This window comes from Hetaerina americana, unplaced genomic scaffold (assembly GCF_022747635.1).
Source record: "Hetaerina americana unplaced genomic scaffold, ioHetAmer1.1.p SCAF_36, whole genome shotgun sequence".
NCBI lineage: Eukaryota > Metazoa > Arthropoda > Insecta > Odonata > Calopterygidae > Hetaerina > Hetaerina americana.
Window position 1 is genome coordinate 1594584 of NW_027286941.1, and position 21534 is coordinate 1616117.

Sequence of the window (21534 nt, forward strand, 5' to 3'; positions counted from 1 at the left end):
AGGTAACGCACTAGAAATAACAGTTCTCCAAACCATCACGCATTCAACCTCCATTCATTCCATCCGATATACCTTCTCATGTTTTTCGCAGGAAACTTTAGAGACAAGTTCACATTTGGTGGACCCTTTTCATCACAGTAGGTTAAAGACAAAAAAATAATTTTCACTAATATTTCATTTTTTTAGACTCCTAGTTCCCTTCAAAATCTGATGATAATTTTTTGGATGAAATAACCCTTAAATATTTGAAAACTTGGAAATGGGCTAGCTGCAATGTGGAAATGGCCTAATGGAATTCTTACATGTGTATGAAAAATCATCCTCATAATCCGGAAACTCTTTCCCCTGAGTTTCGAAGTAATTGGTTCCCTAATCTTTCTTCTCAATAATGAACTGAAATCCGAAGAGTCCAATGCGGTCAACTAAAAAGAAAGAGGAAACCCCCGGCGCGAAATGAATCCAAAAAGCTAATCGTTTATTCGCTCCGCCCGTCAGTCACGACAAAAGCTTTTATGCTCGTCCTTGGATTTCCATTCTCAACCAATATTTACGCACCTAATAATCTGACGAACAGCTGCCTAAAGGTCTAATGAACGGGAAGAACCAAGGAAAGACAATTAACGGAGTTAATTTTCCGGAAAAAGACTTCCCTTGAAGAAAGAATAGCACGTTCAGCTAAAGGTAAATAAGAAAAAGATCATTCAAAAGAGAATGGATTAGTTGAAGTTTAAAATGGAGATGTAGATAAAATAAGATATTGCCATGTGTTCTAGTAAGTGAAATTTTTTACAGATAAATGCATGAATATCTAAAATATAATATTTTATATTCAATTGGTTCCGGTAGTAAAATAGTTTTAGTAAAAACAAGAAACAAATTCATTGCACTTTACGTGAGGGTATCGTTATTATCTTATGATTACTAAGAAATAACCAATATATCCGTTTTGATTGATCCGCATATTGATTGATTCTTATGTATAGAACTTTGTAAATTATGGCATTATTCTTGATTTATTTTGCTTTAGGAAGCCGTAGATCGAAGTAATTCGCAGTATGGAGAAGATACAGGCTCGCAGTGTGATTAACTTTCTTCAGTTGAAAGGTTACAGTGTCTGGCAGGTCCTCGATGAAATGATGGATATTTATGAAAATGATGTCTCGTCATATAATACAGTTGTGAGGTGGAAAATTAGTTTTAAAAATGGCCAGACAATCCCTCTCAGACGATTCAAGAAGAGACAGATCATCACTCGCGGACGATGCTGCCACAGAGAAGAAAGTGGAGGACTTACCCAATCAGACCAAGGAGAAACAATCCAAATGATCTTGAATGAGATTGATCTTAGTTAGGTCAATACGTTGAAACTTATTCACGAAGAACTGCACACGTCAAGGGTTTCAGCACGCTGGGTTCCACGACTACTGACTCCTTTACAGAAGGAAATACGGCGCGACCTGCAATCGCGACTGGTAGTTAAATCGATGTAGCTAGGAAATTTTTCCGCATCCACCCGTACAATGTCTTGAAACCCGGTTCGCACTATTAAAATATTCAATGTAATAGATTAAGGTGCACTTTTTCTTGATGTATCCACAAAGTCAAGCCTGAAATTACCAATTTAATTAAATTTTATTTTAACACTTACTTTATGTAGATAGACGAAAGGAGATCATTAATAATTCTAATATTCTTTTTCGAAAGTAAAATGCAACGAATCATGAGTTGATAGGATAATATGTATATATCTTCTGAATTAAATGAAGGCCTCGATAATACTCTCCTCACACACCCCGTGATTCCCCATTCGGAAAAAAGGCAATGCATAAGCCTTTCGATAGCTGCAAATTAACGTAATAGGCTTGTAATTGAGAATCATTAATATACTTAAAAATAATGTTGAAATTATTCAGGATTTAAAACTTCATAATATCCGGTTTTGCACAAAACATTTGAACGTTCCAGATCTTGAGAGTGCAGGAACAAATACTAAATAAAACTGGATACAAAGGTATCTTATTCATGGAAAATTACTCATATTCATCCAAAATTACGCATTTTAAATCTATATAATCAACTTAACTAAAAAAAATTATCATTAAAATATTGAAAAGGAGGAAGTAATTTTCTCTTCCTGACAATGTCCAAATTCCAAGGCGTAAATGAGGGAAGACTAACTTTGCAGATCCCACTAGAATTTTTATTATGGACGAACGTTGTTTTGTTGCAAGGCAGCATCCATGGTGAAGCAAAAATAAAAATTCTAGTGGAATCTGCAAAGTTAGTCTTCTCTTATTTACATGTAGTACGAAAGACTTCCACCAAGCAACGCCTGAGACTCTGCCTCTACAAATTCGATTTAGGTTCGCGATATCCTTCCTATATCGCTTACACACAGCCACTCCATCTCCACGCATCTTTTATTTCAGTATTAATCAAATCTTTAAAGAATGGTTAACTTATCTAAATAATGGTACTCCACGGGAACCGCACTCATCTGCCATGTTACATTGGCAATAACTTAGTCAATTTTAACAAATATTTAACTGAAATGATTTATTAGATTCAAGTATGAAAAAATCACTTGTTTTAAACTTAACAGAAAAACTCCAGATGGATTAGTCCAAAATATATATGACTCGAACATCAAAGAAGCGAAATCGCATCAATCCGAAAACTTTTCCCACCCAAACATCATCTTCACGGGAATATTCGTGCCATATTTAATCAGGCAACTCTCAATTCATTCAACACTATTGCATATCAATTACAAGAGACATTTAGTTGTTGAATCTGACTATTCCTGTTTAAAAAATCAAAAAGTCAAAGAACATCTCTTAGTACGTAATATCTGAACTCCAATTAAACTGATTTTAAGTTTTTCCTAGCAGTTGTACCTAATAATATACCAAAAAGCATAGTTTACAGGATTTTTCATTGCTTATAATCATCATCTACCGTACTAAGCGAGCTACACCGATATGATTCTCACAATATACCTAAGAGGAACATTCTTGGCTTGTATAATAAGCATGGAAAAAGTTTCGGAAATAAAAATTTATTTCAGATATTGCTACTATGCCTCAAAATTCTTCAAAGTACATCCCTTTGGCCTCAACTCACTTTTGCCAGCGGCTTTTCCACGACTTGAAGGCTCCCTGGTAGGTGGATTCCGGAGGGTCCCTAAGGGTACGCGTGCAAGCTTCTTTGACGACACTTAGGGTCCCATGGGGGTGTCCTTTGAGGGAGCATTTCACTTTTGGGGAATGGAAATAGTCTGCTGGCGCCAAGTCGGGACTGTAAGTGGATTGGGGGATTTGTCGCAATGCCGTTGCAAAAGGTCGTCGCAAACAGACACTCGGCTCTGCTTTTGGTCACCCGTCAAGACCTTCGGGACGAGTTTAGCGCAGATATTTCGCATCGCCAAATGTTCAGTGATAATTGTGTACACTGTCATCTCATCAATGCCAATACGATCTGCGATCATGCGCAAACTTAATCGGCGGTCTGAATTCAGCTCTTCACGCACTCATCAGGAAAAAATTGTTACCGATAATTTTTTACAAATCTTGTGGTTGAGAAACGACGAGCGCACGCTAATTTCCTTTCCATTTAAACCCCCTCCTCTGATCTCAAGATTTATAATTTCCCTGTACGCTATTAAAGTTGTAGATGATTTCAAGTTATCGGAATCATCACAGCGCTTTGGTCATTTTTTTCCTCTGGTGACGATCTTACAATTTTCTCTTCTCCGGGCTCACCAGGCATGGAATGGCTCCACTATGGCAACTCGTCCCTTTTGTTCTTTCCCCTCCATTCCACATTCGCATCACTTTCTCGCATCCTATCCTCTCTTTTCCATCTTCTCACCCTCCTCCCCCATTCAACTCCTCTCCCACCTCCCCACGTTTCGTTCCTCACCCCCAGCTGCAGCCTCTACCCACCCCCGTCCCCCGCGCGCCATCCCTACCGTCTCTCGGAGAAACGGAGATGATGGATTACGAGCGATGAACAATGAACGCGGGATCAAAAGGGTTTCTTCTTCTTATCGAGTCCGCCTTGCTGCCGCTGAGCGTTGTTTGTGTGTACACAGTCGCAGGCGGCTGCGGTGGGGTAGGCGGGGGTGGAGTGTGAGGAGGCGTGGGAGATAAAGGCCCGCGGTGCGAGGGAATGATTGAAGGAAGCCGCTAGATATGCGGTCCTTACATTTCATCGCTGCTCTGCTTCCCCCTCTTTCTCCATCCGTTTCTCTCTCTTGTCCCACCCCCTCCTCCACCCCCCCCTTCCTCTTGCAGGTGAATGGATTTGGCGTGGCGCTCCGAATGTTTTCATTTTTTAATGAATAGAATGGATGGAACAGCAATGAAGTATTTTTTTTTGATGCGGGAGTATTTTTTCCCTCACTTTGCTCCATACAAGGTCGTTCCACTTTATGAAATTCATAGGGCTCCGACAAGCCTCCATAACTGTCCTTGCGGGTTGTTTATGTTTCGCGTTTTGAGCTTTTTCAATGAAAAAATACTTGCTTGAGAACGGGTGAATAAACGTACAAACAAGTCTGCACTATGAGAATAGGAGCAAGAGCAAATTGTATTAGACGTTTATTTTCTTGCTATGGATCATTGGCATTACTCAAACGATTCACTCAACTACTTCATGATAAACTAGAGCCCTCTCCGTAGTCACGCTTTAAATCTTTGGAAGCTAAAGGTTGTTCCCAAGGTTAGATAACGTCTGAAAACTTTTCAAAAAAGAATTAGAATTTCGTGGCCTGCGTAGATTGCGTGAAGGACCGTTGAATCATCGGGCCCGAATCAAATACCAGCCCGGGTAGTTGCCGTCCGACGATAAATATTCCGAGTACGATGGGCGATTGTTAGAAATCATCTCATTCATTGAGGAGAAGATGACCTTATGGATAATTTATTCTCATAGGGTAAACAATTGTCCAATAGCGATGCTTTCTTTTTTTAATCTAAGAAAAATTCTATTATTATTACCAATGCAATTGTGATAGATTTCCTTTGCATTTAAACATTGTTCTCGCGAAAGAGATCATGGATTGATGAGAGAATATTTGAACGAAATATGCCAACAGAACTAATATTTTAAAGTTTATTAAAATAAAACAAGAATCGAAAATAAACCTACTGAATGATATTACTCAAGTATATATTTTCAATTGCCGTTTTTCATTCAATGTGTGACCTTTGCGACCCCGACCCGGGTTATCGACCCCTAGATAGAAATGACTTGCTATAAACCACCTATTAAACGTAATACTACCAATTAAATGCGCTGATATTCCTTTATTTCAGCGGAAAGAGTCACACAGGACGACTTGTAGGAACTATCCTCTTATCTCACAGGAGATGTGAGAGGGGATTGACCACGTATAATCAGTGTGATGGGGCAATATAAGTACACATTGATGCCAACGCTACACGTCTAAATACTGACTTTGCCAAAAGCACGGATTAAAAATCGTTTTATTTGTAGTCATTAGAAAATGCCTAAATAAAATAAATCTTGAAAAATGAAGCAGAACTGCCAGCCGGAAGTTCAATTAATATTTCAGGTATGATGGACAAATTAGACTGAAACACTAATTTACAGGCATAGGAGATATTATTCACGCAGTCCACAACAAAAAAATCCGAGTAGGTGCATCTATCTTGTCTTAGATAAATGAGTGGAACCTGTAGCGTTGCTATCATTACAGGTTTATCTTCTATACGCTATTTGAAAAGAGTAGTGCTCGATTTCAAATGGAGTACAAAGAGGGATTATGTGCGTTGCAATGCTTCATGCTAGTCAACACAGTAGTGATACCATTGCATTCCCATTACTGCAAAAGCAAGAACGGTATGGGTTAAAGGAAAGATAAGGAGCGTGAAACTAAAAGGCTTTGAAGACGTGAGGGATGTGAAGGTGACTTGGAGAATCCGAGCTTTTTAAACTCCTTAAGGGAAGCTTTACGGCACGCTCGGGTTTAATTGCTCTTCGAAAGTCCACATTTACGTGATGCGGGTCAGCTATAAACTCTAAAGGAATGAAGCATTACCTTTTTACCGAATACTTCACGGAAAATGGAACAGTTTTATACCGCCGTGTAAATGTAGACAACTGCTTTCTGAGAGGCCAGTTCGGGTTTAACGTGTCCAATTCGGAAAAGCGCTGAAACGTGAGGAAGAGAATACGGTTGACGGGATTCGATAGTAAAAATAATCACGCACTGAATTCATAAGTGCGTAGTTCTTTTATTTGGATGCTCAGGAAGTACTCGGCCTGACCTCTTACCTCACAACGAATCTCTCCCAATACGAAAATGTATTTTTTCCGAGAGGTCATTATAAATAACTAATCAGATCTTTGCAAAAAATATCCATTAATCGATTCGAAGGAAACAAAAACCTAGTATCGGCCATATTATTGGACATACAAGTATAATTTACGTTTAAGTTGCGAAACATAAGTTCAATAAAGTCGCAGTTCCCGCATCCCACTTCCAGAAGCGTACAGCATAGAGCAGAGCTATTTTCGCGAGTTTAAAAAACCATTATATCCTCTAGCAAACGCTAATTCCTAGGTTTTTTAAGCTCGTACATAAACAAATAACAGTTTTGAACATTAAATAAACGTTGGCCGATAGATGAGAAATTAGGGAGAGCCGCGTATTTTATTGGGAGTTTTCTGACTCGTTTACTTAAGAACCCCGACGTGATTAATTGTATTATAAGGGTAAATTCCAATTCCTTTCTGGATAAAGAAAATATCTATGATAGTTCGTCACCACAAAATTCTTCGGCAGCGTAACCGTGACCTGAGCAAAACTAAGTTGGAACACACTTATGCATTCCATATAAGAGAGTAATATTGCAATTAATTTTTTATAATGACGAGGAAAGCTAGTACAATGGTGTGGCCCGGATATGTTCAATGACAATGAAATAAGTTCAGTAGAAATATCATAATCACAGTGAAATTCGTGGATGTCTCCATTTTTCGGGTTCCCGCCGCGTTGGCCGTCAAGCATGACTACCAACGCGGCGGGAACCCGAAAAATGGAGACATCCACGAATCCTGAACGCCACGGAAGACTACGATCCAACATCACAGTGAAATGGTCATAGGGAAAAGGGGAGTGGTAGCCTAGTGGGAGGAGGGCTGGGCTACTGACTGTAGCCCACCGCTGGAAGTAGAATTCCCTGGGATGTCTCTAGGCGCACTCAACTTGGCCCAAACTAATTTTTCAGGTACCAGCTCTTCTTGAGAAACCAGGTGCGGTACAAAAAAAAGGAATTCCCGCCCCCTACCCATATGTCTTAAATTCACACGGCGTTGGGATAAGATCTAGGTAATCTCTACCCTTACATTTCCAACCAACTTCGTGGTTAATACCATTGGCGAAACATATTCATTAGTATGTATATAAAGTAAAAACTATTGGGAAAAATTCAAACTGGCATTCGCAAGGATAATTTAAAATGCTAAAACATTAAAAATTAAATCATGCAATGGAAACTAGGTGTTACATATTTATGTTTCAAAATGTTTGGATGAATGAGGTAATAGTGTGCCCGAAGCCTTTAAATTATTTTGTATATGCCTGTATTAAAATCAATAAATGGTTTAATCAGACATAAGAAAGCTGTTTAGTTGCCGGATTAAGTATTGAACATTTTAAAATACCATCCCATAATTTCCAGGTACATTTGCTAATGCTACTCTCAAATACGAAATCTAATCTACAATGAAAGAACATGAATATTTCTTAAACTAGTAGTTAGATGTTTACCTTGAGGCACTAGGCATACACAAGCAACGTTTGGCATATTTCACATCAATTTTCAGCACATAATATCTACATATTCACCATATAGTACAAATTTGAAAGAAAACGGTTACATTAGTAAGGGCCTAATTCTACACCAGAGAAGGAAGATCTTGCTTTCCTGTATTAAGCAAAGAAAGGATCCAAATTCTCTTCAAACTTGATCACAGAAAATAAATTTTTTGGGAAAGTTCAACGTCACATCCTCCAAAATTAATCTAGAACCCGCATAAATATACTAAATAGGAGAGAAAAATGGTAAATTTGGGGACTTTTTTGTACAAGTGAATTGCGAATTTATTTACTGCTTTTACATGCAAAACATCGAAATTATGCTGAAATAGGGTAATCATCGTAATATTTGCAACAATAAGTTTTCGGAAACACTGTTTATCCGTTGTAAAGCTAAATGATGGATATATTAAGAGCACCCTTTCACTGAAAAATTTCCAAATTTGTACACTAGTCTTGGTATTCAACATGAGATTTCCGGATTACTGGCTTAAGGAAAACTTCTCTGTCAGTTTCATTAAAAAACTTTTACTCGCACCATGGTTCCATTTTAACCTTTGCTTAGGTTTCCAAATTGGCTCCGTGGATCTTAAAGGTTTACACTCAAGTAAACGGTAGCCGAATTTGAGAAAAGCAACACAATTGGTTTTACAGATGAAAGTGTTCATTGCAGGAATATTCTTTCTGGCTGGGAATGCAGTTTTAAGTGTAAAATTTTTATTAAGATTATGAAGAGTAAGTGAAAATCGTACGATCACTACGATGCAGAATGAGCACATCTATTGAAAAACTAGCCACCAATCTGCAAACGATTTTAATACATTATTGATGCAGTTTTAAAATGAATGTAGAGAAGATATCAAATATTATAAAAGCATCGCTTAAAAATAAAAATATATTGCCGGAACTAGGAAATGACCCGGAATCGTGGCTTGAACTGAAGCCAAGGTCTAAAGCCTCGCTTCGGAAACCATGGTCCTCTGGCAGGATAAACCAGGATATATTTATAGCAAAAGATTAGATATATATGAAGAAGTTTGAAAGCCATGTTTATGCTAGTCCAACATGAGAACCCGCGTTATAGTTTTTCCGCCAATCACAGGACAAGGTACCATAATAATTCCATGAATTTAAAGAACTGCCAAATTGAACGCAAATGCCTAAACCAGGCCAATTCTAAATTTAACCTCGTCCCGACTAAGGACGCAATTAGAGTCACTTGGATAGATAAAATGGGCCGACGTTTCAATCAAAATAAAAGGCACACAATTTATTTCATTAGCATATATCATTCGAAGGGATACATGTTTGCTTCTGCGCTTTAAGAACTCCAAAGAATTCAACATTCATTAAAAGAAAAGTAACACAAAATGTTGTATAAATAGACTTTAACGTAGCAACCAAACGATATCGGGATAATTTCTTATTCACACAGTATTCATGTCATTCGCTGAAAATTATCCGAAATTTAACTTTTGTTGAAACTATTTTAATTGCATAACACCTCTAACATGCTCACTGTCAAAACATTTTAGTTTATATTAATCGTCAGAATACGTCCATGTAAGGAGTAAGAAGTTCACTTAAGGTTTCCTTCAATGAGCGTTCAAAATTTCTCACAGTTGCAATATAGTATTCACTCCCTAAAACTAACACTTAAGAACCAAAATAAATACAACCACTAATCCAAATGAATGAACCGAAATTAAAACAAGTAAATTTTTAATATGAAAGTTTTGCCTTAGGAGCCTTTTTAAGCGAAGAGGAGAAATTATATCCGAATTAGGCAATTTGTACTAAGTTATGCATTACATATCCCTCCCAGGGTCCACGCGGAATTATGTACCGCGAGATTGAGGAAGCGGGCGGAATAGAATGGTGGCGTTTAAAAGGGGAGCACACGGGCTGTCGACTGGCGAGGATGGCCCTGAAACCGAGGCGATGGACTCCGAGTCCACTTAATTGGACCGCTTGTCCTTATTTGACCGGTTTCCCGAAACGGACTCAAAAGACTCCCCGCCGTTCCCCGAAGTCCCCCGAACGCCCTTAACCCTTTCGCCCGTTTTATCTCCAACTTACGATCTCACTCCCCTCCTTATCTATCTCTACCAACAGCTCACCCAATAAACGGCTCCAATCCGCCCTGTTCCATTCACATTTTTACGCGTTCGTTTCCCCGTGTTGACGCCGAAGTACTATAAAGAGTATCGTGAATGCCTTCTACCGCCTATTACCCGCTGCTCACGTTTGCCCCTCCCTTCGTGTATTTGGAACAGGAGAGACTTTATCAGAGATTTAAATTGTTAATGTCCTGGTTTTCATGCTATTTCAGGGATATCACGATTAATATCTGAATTAATGACTCCGTCGTCTTTATGAGAGAGCACGTTTAGAAATAATCCATGCATTAAGACAGATTTATCTAACCATTTATTACTTCCCTTAAAGATATGATGCTCTTCAAGATCCACATATTCCCGGTTCAAGAATAGATACAAGTTAGGAAATGGTCGTGTGGCAAGCAATAAAATATCCTTAAACGGCTGACAGTTTAAACGTCAAAGTGTATCAGGTAATGCAACTTCTTCGCTTTAGACTCTTTGAGTTCGACACATTCAACGATTCTTTACTGTCTTCTAGTTCCCGACTGTTTTGAAGATATGTGATCTGACGCAGACGGTTCTAAACTTTTTAAAAGGCAATAGAATTTTTAATGAATAATTGCAACAAAATACCATTATAACGAAAAATAGGGTTCCATAAACAGATCATTCGCAGACGAGAATGAAAAAGAGATCGACATTGATGCCATGGCTACTTTGACATCGTCAGTTTCTAAGATTGTCAATCTCATGGAAATCAGCCCCAGTTTTACTTGGGTGTCTTCCATTGACTAACAACATCTTCAACTTTTCATCATGCCATCCTTTCAGTTCCTCAAATTTTTATTTTTCTATATTCGTGTATCGCATTTACGTTATTCTTGGAGTCAATTCTTAGAATTGAAATCGATGGAAACAAGATATAAAGGCAATAATATAAAATAAGATAATAAAATAATACCGAAGAAGTGTATGAAAAATAACTTCAGAAAATAAGTTTACTAGTGATTACAACATCAGAGGGTTAATGTCGGCTCTTGGAGGCATACTATCGTCAACGGCTCTACCGCACTATTCCCTGACGTTTAGTCTGAGTCTACCACAATGATCAAAAAGACAGTTCCGTTCAAGAGCAAACATTTTTAAATTCACCCACTTGCGACTACTTAGGTAAACAAATGAAATATGATTGCTACCGGCAGCAAGACCTCAGGATTTAAAACAATTTTACAAACTATTGAAGCCCTTAGAAAAAATATATCCCTAAACTAATATTTGGAGGTTTAGTTTAACCTTCTCCGAAATTGGGGCATGATTTGAGGATGCAAATCGTTTCAAGAACTTCTGCAGAACAGCGAGGGCTACAGATAAAGTCAGTTAACTTTTTAAAACTCTCAGGATATGTAAATTAGAATTGAATAAACCTGTGACAGCATCAAAACTGAATTGATCTCCATATTGATGACCAAGATTTGGGTCACTGCTTTGCGGCTAGTAAAGATGAGCAAGACCGAAAGAAATAGAATGAAGTGGAAATTACGAATTTTATTTATAAAAACGACACTTGTTTAAAGGTGTCACCATCATCAACCAGAATGCAGTCAATGCAGGAGTCGATACGCATATAAATATAATGAGTGGTGTCGGAGGGTTAGGGAATGGGGCAAAAGTGGGTGGGAGACAACAGCTACAAGGCTGGCGTTTGCTGGGGGTGATACTAGGAAGGCAGATGGAGGGAGTTACGAAGGGACCTTTGCTGCGAAGCACAATTTTCTTTCTCATAGGGCGTCGAACTTTTTTCATTGCACCAATTTCAAAACCAATAACCCAACGCAACCAAAAACTCGGAATCCTCGAATAAACTTTAATATTTAATAACCTTCAAAATGTAATTATTTCTAGGATTTGATATTTTAATTTGTAATATTTCCATAGAAATTTGACCCGACAAAAACTACGAGGGTCATCCGGAAAGTAGTACCCGTTCGTGAAATAAAGACACAAAAGTAAATATTAACAAACATAAAAAATTTTATTTGAAAGAGGATACTTTAAACTACTTCTCAACATAATCTCCAAGCAAATTAAGGCATTTGTCATAACGTGTGACAAGTTTCTGTATTCCTGCTACATAGTCCTTCGCCGCCAGCTCATTGAGATACGCGAGGGACCCATCTTGCACAAATTTTTGCATAATGCAGATGGTGTTTAACAATTTCATGAACAATTGTTCGAGAAACATTGGGAAAATGCTCACAGATGTCATCAATTGTGACGCGCCGATCGTTCCTCACGAATTCGTCAACTGAGCTCACCAGTTGGTCTGTAATGACAGACGGTCTCTCCGAACGCTCATCGTCGTGTGTGTTCCCCCTCCCCATGTTGAAGTTGCGACACCACCGCCGAACAGACGACTCGTCCATTACATTGTCTCCATACACCTCCTTTAATTGGCGATGAATATCACATGGGCGAACGTTTCTTGCATTGAGGAATTTAATCACTGCCCTCACTTCACAACTGGCGGCGTTCTCAATTTTTTTAAACATTGTAAACAATCACAGAAACAACACAGGCAATGCTAGCGTCACGCAACTTGGCTCAGAGAAGGCAGACAAGCCACTGGAGCTATCTGACCTCGTCCAGCGGCTACTCGCGTCGTCAGCACTTCATGCGGCACGAACGGGTACTACTTTCCGGATGACCCTCGTAGATACAGTTAGTTAAATCCCTTGAACAAATAATCATGCAATTTCTTTAAAGTTTCGCTTAGATATAAGTGTACGCAAGTCCACAAGTTTTGCACTTTACTTTTTTTAAAGCGTATTCCCTTACTTAAGGAAACAACTTAAAGGACACCAAAAGCACAATATAAATTAGGCTAAACTACTTTTCAGAACTCTGGTGAGAAAAACTCAGCATGAAATCAGATTTTTTGTTTCTAAAAGAATATTTCCATTTGTTCCCTCCCCACGCACTACAATGTGTCTGTGCAGCGTCCGTTCCTCAGTTAGGTGTCTGCAAAATGGGGAAGGGTATAAGGGCGGTGGCCATTTAAGTGATAATGTCACGCTGAAACACGCCGTTGAAGAATTCAACGGGAAATAATCCTATCTAATTATCCCAGTTGCATTAAGAAACTCATTTGAAAATAAGCCCTGGCAACAACGGAACTCGACCTACAGGGCCTAGACCCATGTCGAGCAGCGAAGGATGCGAGACCTCTGGGGTGTCATCACACGAAATCCTTGAAAAATCGAGTGAATAGCAGTAGAAAAGAAGAGACAAAAGAGGAAAACAACCATGAAAATAGGGACTCTTATGCAAACTTATATGGAAAGATAGCAGGGATTATTTGAAAGATTGTTACAAAATAACCGAGGCGCGAAGAGTAAACGTATAGTTGCCATAGTAATGAATAGGAAACTGGGAAGATAGGTAATGAAAGTATAGCATGTGAATGGCCCAATATTATCTGTAGAAATACGTAAAAGCGGACTTGGTTATTCTATTGATTGCCCAGGTGAACATGCCGACAATCAGTCACTATGAGAGAGACAGTGTTTTCGACCAGTTAAGACGAAATGATTGCAAATGCACCAGGGAGAAATCATTTTATTGTGATGGAGGATTGGAATGCGGAGATTAGGAAAAGGTAGAGACGGGTGTCAAGTAGAAGAGTGCGGTTTGGGAGAAAGAAATGACTGCGGTGAGGAAATTATTTCAGTTACAGGAGTAATGTTATAATTATAATTAAAACTCTTTGTCGAACGCCACATAAGAAGAAAGTACTCATGGCAAATCCCCAGGAGATAGAGGGAGATTGCCATCATAACACATCACGGTTAGGCATAAAAGTTCGTATAAAAAGTATCGGGAATTGTTTTGGGAAAATATTTTTTTCATGTATTGCTACTATGCCACAAAATTCTTCTAAGTACATCCATTGAGGGTCGGCATACTTCTACCCGAGGCTTTTCCACGACTGGAAGGCTCCCTGATAGGTGGATTCCGGAAAGTCCTTAAGGGTCGGCGAGCAAGCTTCTTTGACCTCGCTTAGGGTCTCATGGTGGAGTCCTTCGAGGGAGGATTTCACTTTTGGGAAAGCGATATAGTCTGCTGGTGCCAAGTCGGGAGGGTTGGTGGAATTGTCGCGATGCCATTGCAGAAGATCGTCGAAAAAAGACCCTCGCCTCTGCTTGTGGTCACCCGTCAAGACCTTCGGGATGAGTTTAGCGCACATCTTTCGTATCGCCAAATTTTCAGTGATAATTTTATGTACTGTCATCTCATCAATGCCAATACAATCTGCGATCGTTCGCACACTCGCATAAAAAGTATCAGTATCAATTTTTCCTGACGAGTGCCCGAAGTGCTGAACACAGACCGACGGTCTGAATTCAGCACTTCACGCAGGCGTCAGGAAAAAAAATGGTTACCGATACTTTTTATACAAACCTTGTATATTTAGAAATACGAGCATAATCGCAGCAGCATCAACTCACACAGTTTCCCGGGAGTAGATGCAAATTCGAATCACAATTTAGTGATTATAAAGTGTAAAGTTAAAGTCAAGAAAATGAAAAAGGGTAAGAAAATGGAAAGTAAATGACTTCGAGGAGAAGAAAAGGAAGGAGAACAAGGGAGCAGTTGAAATGAATCAGAGCGAGGATAAGGAGACAATTGCAGTATTAGGAAGATGGGAATAACTCAAATTATAGACAGAGAAAGTGGCGAACGAAGCGATATGAACGATAAATAGAATTAAGGGTCCTAAAATCACTTATTGCAAAAGATATGAACAGAAAGTTGGATGAAATAACAAATGGAAGAACGTTAATACAGAATTAGGGAGGTGCAAGAACAAAGAGCTAAAGAGTAACTGAGGTAAGGAACTAATAGGGCAAAGGAATCACGGCCAAAGAGCAGTGCGAGGATATGGGGAATTGACAGGGATATGCGAAATGGGCGCACTATACAAGAAGGTGACGTACAAAAGAAAATTCCGTTCACATTATTAGAGATGCGACGGGAAAAGTACTTGTTAAAGAAGAAGAGGCTATGAACACATGGAAATGATAAAAAGAGAAAATATATGAAAAAAATAAATAACTAAGCAGTTTGGATATAGAAAGGAGATGCCATGTCATATTTATCAAATCGAAGTTTGATTTGATTGGTGAGAGTACAGCTCACGAAGTACTAAGCCCAACGGGGTGTACAATTCACACATCAGGAAAGGGAGCCAGTTCCTTTCCCTGTGCCACCTATGGGTCCCCAGGAAGATTCTCAGAAAAATCACACAGTTTAGGTGAAGCTGAAGGTATCCATTAGAAGTCCCCAAAGAAGAAAATATGATGTTGACAATGATATCTTAGGACCAGAAATACTCGGCTGTGATATAAAAAAAGGCATTAAAGGGAAGAAAATCGAAAAGACTGTGGGAAGAGACAAAATTCCGGGAAAAATAATAAAGATTTAGGAAAACGGGGAAGGAAGAGTTTTTATAGGCTCATTCGTAGCATTTATGAGGGAAGAATTTGGCCAGCAGACTTTCTTAGATCATTATCTATACCTATCCCAAAAAAGGAAAAAGCAGCAGCATGTGAGAACTATAGGACTACATATAAGTTTGATTTTACACGCGTCTTACGTATTACTTAGGACCAACACATAAGGATGGGCTAGAGACCAAATACATAGGTACTTACGAGAGGCCGAGTACTGTTTGGGTTTAGAGAGAGAATGGGTACGCGTGATGCCATTGCAATAATAAGGCCAGCAGTAGAAATGAACATAAAGAGCAAAATCAGGATGTACCTGTATACTTCGTGGCTTTTAAGTAGGCGCTCGGGAGTTTACTATGAACAACTGATTGACATTTTGCAGGAGACAGGAGTAGACCGGAGAGATAGACAACTTATCCAGAACATGGATGGTTTCATAATACAAATATATTGATAGAGTATGGAGAATAGCAGGGGAATAAGACAGCGTGTGTACAAAGATTCACGCAAGCACAAGACTAGTTGTGCAAAGAAGCATACAAGACACAGCAGCAGAGGGCAGTGCTGAGTATATTAATAAAATTGAGTAATATTCCCAAAACAGCTTGTAATCGGGTTTCTTTGACCTGGCATACCTAGGAATGGAACGACATGATGGGGGAACGTATATCTAACTTGTTTTTTTTTTGTTTTTACCCCGATAAATGTTTCGTATTTATCCCTTGAGTCCTCTCATTCAAGATATTTTATATTATAGCCAATATAAGAATTTTCTTTTTATAGAAAGAGCTTGATTTCCCCTTTGACTGGTGTCTTTTGTTAAATATGCCTTGGCGTACTTCCGTTCACTAGAGTTTCTGATATTCATATCATCTTAGTTTTCAATTTTTTGTTTTGACAGAATCATATTTGCGCTGCCTGCCCACAGTTTTTTTCATAAAAAATTCATTTCCCAACGATCGTGATGTTCATATTTCCATATCAGTCGAGCTTTGCAATATGGTAACATCGTATACAAAATTCAAAATGGAATTTTTTTCCCATTTTGAGTTTCCGGATTCCAACAAACTTGTCTAAATTTCATTTATGGCTCCTCCGAACTGAGCGTTGTGAGTATTCAAGAATTCTTGCATATTCCAGTGATATTCTTTTATTATTCTTGTTTCTTCACCGTTAGATCAAAAATTATCTACGTTATCACTAGCATCTTTATGCAGGCTGTTGCTCACGATCATGTCCAAATACACTGTCCATGTCCAAATAGCAAATCGCATATGTTCCCCGCTTTCCAAAATCCAAATGTTGCATAATGTGAAGTTCCTCTGCCTTGCGTCCCATTGTTAGTAAATAACTCTTGACAACGTCCTCAATTTGTGTGCTCTTAGGCCGATGTTGCGAAATCGTTCACTTTTATGAGCACATTTTTTCGGGAATAGATTCTAATACATTCATCTCAAGTATCATTGCCATTTAACCGAGTGAATTAATTTTTGCTGATTGATAAAATTTTTCATCCATGAATTTCTAAGAAGCTCCGTATCGAAGTCATTACTTCCTGGAATCTCGTTTAAGCGAGTCCTTAATCGCGTCAATAAATTTGAACGGTGTCACCTTAATTGTCTTCATCTTTGATTCATTCTTCTTTAAATAATTTATTATTTTTTTATCGCTTTCTTTGCCAGGAATACCGTTCAAGCTTTTACTACACACTCTTTATCACTTTATCGTTCACATTCCGTACTGCATTCAACCTTGAAATTATGTAACTGGTTTCTTACGTTCCCAACTTCAACTTCATATTTAATTCTTTCTCAGCTAATCACACATTAATCTTTTTAAACTGGTCCTGAACTTTTCCAGATGTTGATTCAATGGAAATTTTTGCCTGTTCAATTATTGCCAGTTCTTCTGTACTTTTCTATATTTGTGGCTTCTTGTAACTTACGTTGATTGGCCTGATTTTGGTATTCTGTCACGTCTCCTCCACAAAGCAACTTGTTATACGATGTTCGAGCCCAACATCCAAAGGAAGAATGGCTAAAATTGAGTTTCTTTTCCAATTCGTCCATTTGCCATTTTATTTTCATTATCATTAGCTTATTATGTTTTGATATTGATTAGGTACCACTGTGGAAGTATAGAGGCTGGCTCATTGGAACTTCGTGATTTGGTTTCTTAATTTTTCAATAAAATGAATGAAATCAGTTTTTGCTTATATGCTGGTAATTAAATTAATAGGTTGCTAAGAGTGGGTAGGTGAGGGTTGGTAGGCTAAGGTAAAAGTTTACAGCCTGGATTATTTATATTCCGAGGTTTGGTTCCTTTATTTCCCCATAAATTGAATGCAATAAACTTTGATGTTCTTAGTTTTGTAGTTTTCAAATAAGGTGCCTTCATTTTCATGCTGAGATAAATTATATTAGTTCTCTTTTTTTTCTCGTTTTATTCTCTCAATCCATTTGTTCCAATCATATTTTCTTTCTTTGTTTTCACAAAATATTACACTCGAAAGCCTTAGAGATATCAATATTTTTAACATAGTTTTATTCCCTCAATGGTACTCTCATACCACTTCCTCTGTCTCAGCATCCTAACCTGATTTATGAATATGAACTTGCACCACTTTTGGTGTCCCAAGATGTCTTTGATATTTTGATAATGAAGATTCTCTAACTGTATCGTTGGGAGCGCTTCATTCACATTCCATCTCTTATATAATTTAACCACTCCTGCATTTCACCATGTATCATGTGCTAAGGGCCCGGCGTTTCTCGTTATTCGTCGAATAGTCTCCCAGATGTTATAATTTCCCAAATCTAAAAAAATTTAAGATGATTTTTCGAATTGCTACTTTCAGGTTTTCCAGAGTCCTGCAGATATGAAAGGATTTAACATTCATGTTTCCCGTCCTAAGCTGTTGTTCAACACAATGGACGAACGGGTCTTTACCTATGGAGCAGCCCCCGCCCGGGAGATTCGAATGTGGCTTTCCTTCGGAATATTTTACCCGAGAATGTTCCATCAGGCCAATTAAAAATTCATGAAGTAAAGGTATCCTGCTCCTTCTCATGATAATAATGCATCTCATTGACTTCAAAATTGCAGCAATACATCATTGACGAAATATATTTGCCTTGATTATTTTTATTACTGTCTCTGTTTGTGCAAATTAACATACAAACGACTTTTTCCGGAGAAAATATATGAAAGAACGATTAAAACCAATTTGAATTCTAAAAAAGAATAAAAATAATAATTTTCTTAAAAAACAACGATTCATTAGCAAATATCTAAAAACATTAAATCTTCAATAACTTTTCTACATTCCGTTTCCCAGCAATTTGTTCATTTTCTTTTAAACTACCTGTAAACCTCTTTACAGTATTTAAAAAGCTGAAGCCTAAAAAACTTTTTTATGTATACTAACACCATGTTCTGAAAAAAACTTGAGAACTAAAATGGGCACTTGCGCAGGCACGCGTTAACAAGAACAACTCTTCCTCACGATCTTGAAAGAACTCCCATGGCCTAGGATATAAAACTTTCAATCCATTTAATATATTACACATAAACAAATATGAAATAAGGCTTTTAATAGCTTAATTATATTTCAGAATTATATGAAAATGAAATATCAATGGTAAAATTTTTACAATAAAACTGTAATAGGCTCATATAATGTGATATCTTACCGAGAGAGCAAATATATCTTTTCGTTCTTCAGAGGACTACTTGCCTCCGATCATTGTTTTTCATACGAGCATTTTATGATCACCACAATCGACTTTAATTTCAAATCAGGGGGTAAGCGTCTTCATTTCCGCTTAAAATAATTGAAAGACCATGTCAAAATTTAATATACCATGAATGATGTATTTAATTAATTAATATTAACACGCCTGCCTTTAAATGTGTTTTAATCAGATGCGGCATTGCTACAAACTTAAATTTTGTGCCTTCAGATGATTTAATGAAATCCGTTGATACTTATGCCTTATATAAAATTTGAACTGTCTTTTGTTTACGTGTACTTCATAAAAAAAATATTACGAAAAACTGCTCACACAGCAAAAATATCTGAGAGTGGGAGGAAGATGCCAAATCGGGCTCACGATGTGATAACTCCGGCCTGAAATTGTGGGTATCGGAACGATAAAGACGCACTATTATATTGTGATGTGTCCCAACCAGATCTCTTGGCCGTTTTACTTTATTTCCACTGTTATGTGTGAAAAAATCGACAATATATATATATATATATATATATATATATATATATATATATATATATATATATATATATATATATATATATATATATATTCATCGAATACTTAATATTATTGGTTGGCGTAGTTGCTTTTAAAAGTAAGGTGGGTAAGGGGAGAGTGAATGAAGGCCGCAAATTCCCCTACTTGGCAGAGGACTGAAATCAAATAAAGACCAGTCACCATCCTTAAAGGAAGCCCAAGAGAGAGACAACACCAAGTCACATCCGCGAAGAGCTTTAAAAATATTTAGTTAAAACCTTTGTACCTTCGGCGGCCTACATGATAAAGCTCAGAAGTGTCGGCCTTACCTACAGATGACGGTAGTTGTTTGAAACATATCACTGCATTAGAAAGGACGCAATCAAAAAAGCATGCGTTAACAGTTTGAAGACACTGCGTTGTTTTGTATTTGTTTGACAGCCATCAGCAGAATTGTGAAATTAGAGAAAATTGGTCATCGTTATGTGATACAATACTTTTATTTAAAAGGCGTCAGCCCAACCGATATATAAGCCGAACTGGATTCTACTCTGGGTGAGTCTGCTCCTTTGTTTACAACCGTAAAATATTGGGTAGTAGAGTTTAAACGAGGCCGTACAAGCTGCCAAGACGAGTATCATATTGGTGGACCGAATGGGGTAATAACTCCACATACGGTGAAAAAAAATCCACAACGTAATACTGGATGACTGAAAGTGCACGAGGTAGCAGACATTGTAGGTATTTCAAAAAGTCCGGTACATCGCATATTAACTAAAACATTTGGACAGGAGAACGCTGTGTGCAAGATGGGTGCCGCGTTTGCTCACACTCGAGCAAAACCAGTGTCGTGAAGATGTTTCAATTGAGTGTTTAGCAAAGTTTCAAGCAACAAAGTGGAATTTTTACGCCGTTTCATAACCATGGATGAAACATGGGTTCATGAATTCACACCTGAGACAAAGTAACAATCAAAACAACGGATTCAAAAGGGAGAACCGCCTACAAAGAAGGTGAATACCGTTTCATCTGCAGGCAAGGTCATGGCGACGGTTTTTGGCGATGCGCGTGGGATAATTTTCATTGAATATCTTGAAAAAGGAAAAACTATTGTCGGCGAGTATCATGCAAACTTATTACAACGTTTGAGCAAAGAAATCAAGTAAACGCGACCGTATTTGGCCAAGAAGAAAGTGTTGTTTCTTCAAGACAATGCACCGGCTCAAAAATCCGTTATTGCAATTGCCTAAATTCATGAATTAAAGTTTGAATTGCTACCTCATGTATCCTATCCGCCAGATTTAGGCCCATCGGATTATTTTCTATCCGCAAACTTGAAAATATGGCTCGGTGGTGAAAGATTTTCCAACCTTGAAGAAGTAATGTCGGAAATTCACGGCTATTTTGAGAAGCAAGACTGTTCTTCTTATAAATAGGGTATTGGAATTACTGAACACCGCTGGGAAGGGTGTATAGTGTTGAAAGAAGATTAAGTTGAACAATAAATACATTTTTTCCAAAATATTTGTGTTTTCTTTGTTGGGTCGGGTACTATTGGGATTACCCTGGTATACTAAATATTTTATCTGATTTCGGAAAGCTTATGTTTTTTCGGGTATTTATAGAGGGAAATTTAGCTTCAAGTTATGGGAAATTAATAACGCGACCAGAATTTATAAAAAATAAAAAAATATTTTTACCCAATGTCTTGAAAAAAACCGTGTCAGTGACTGCACCCAGGAGTTTCCTAATGCTCATGCCTAAGAATGGGGCAGAGTAAAGAAGAAGATCTGAATACACTAGTTTCTGGGACCATCGCCTTTTCCTTC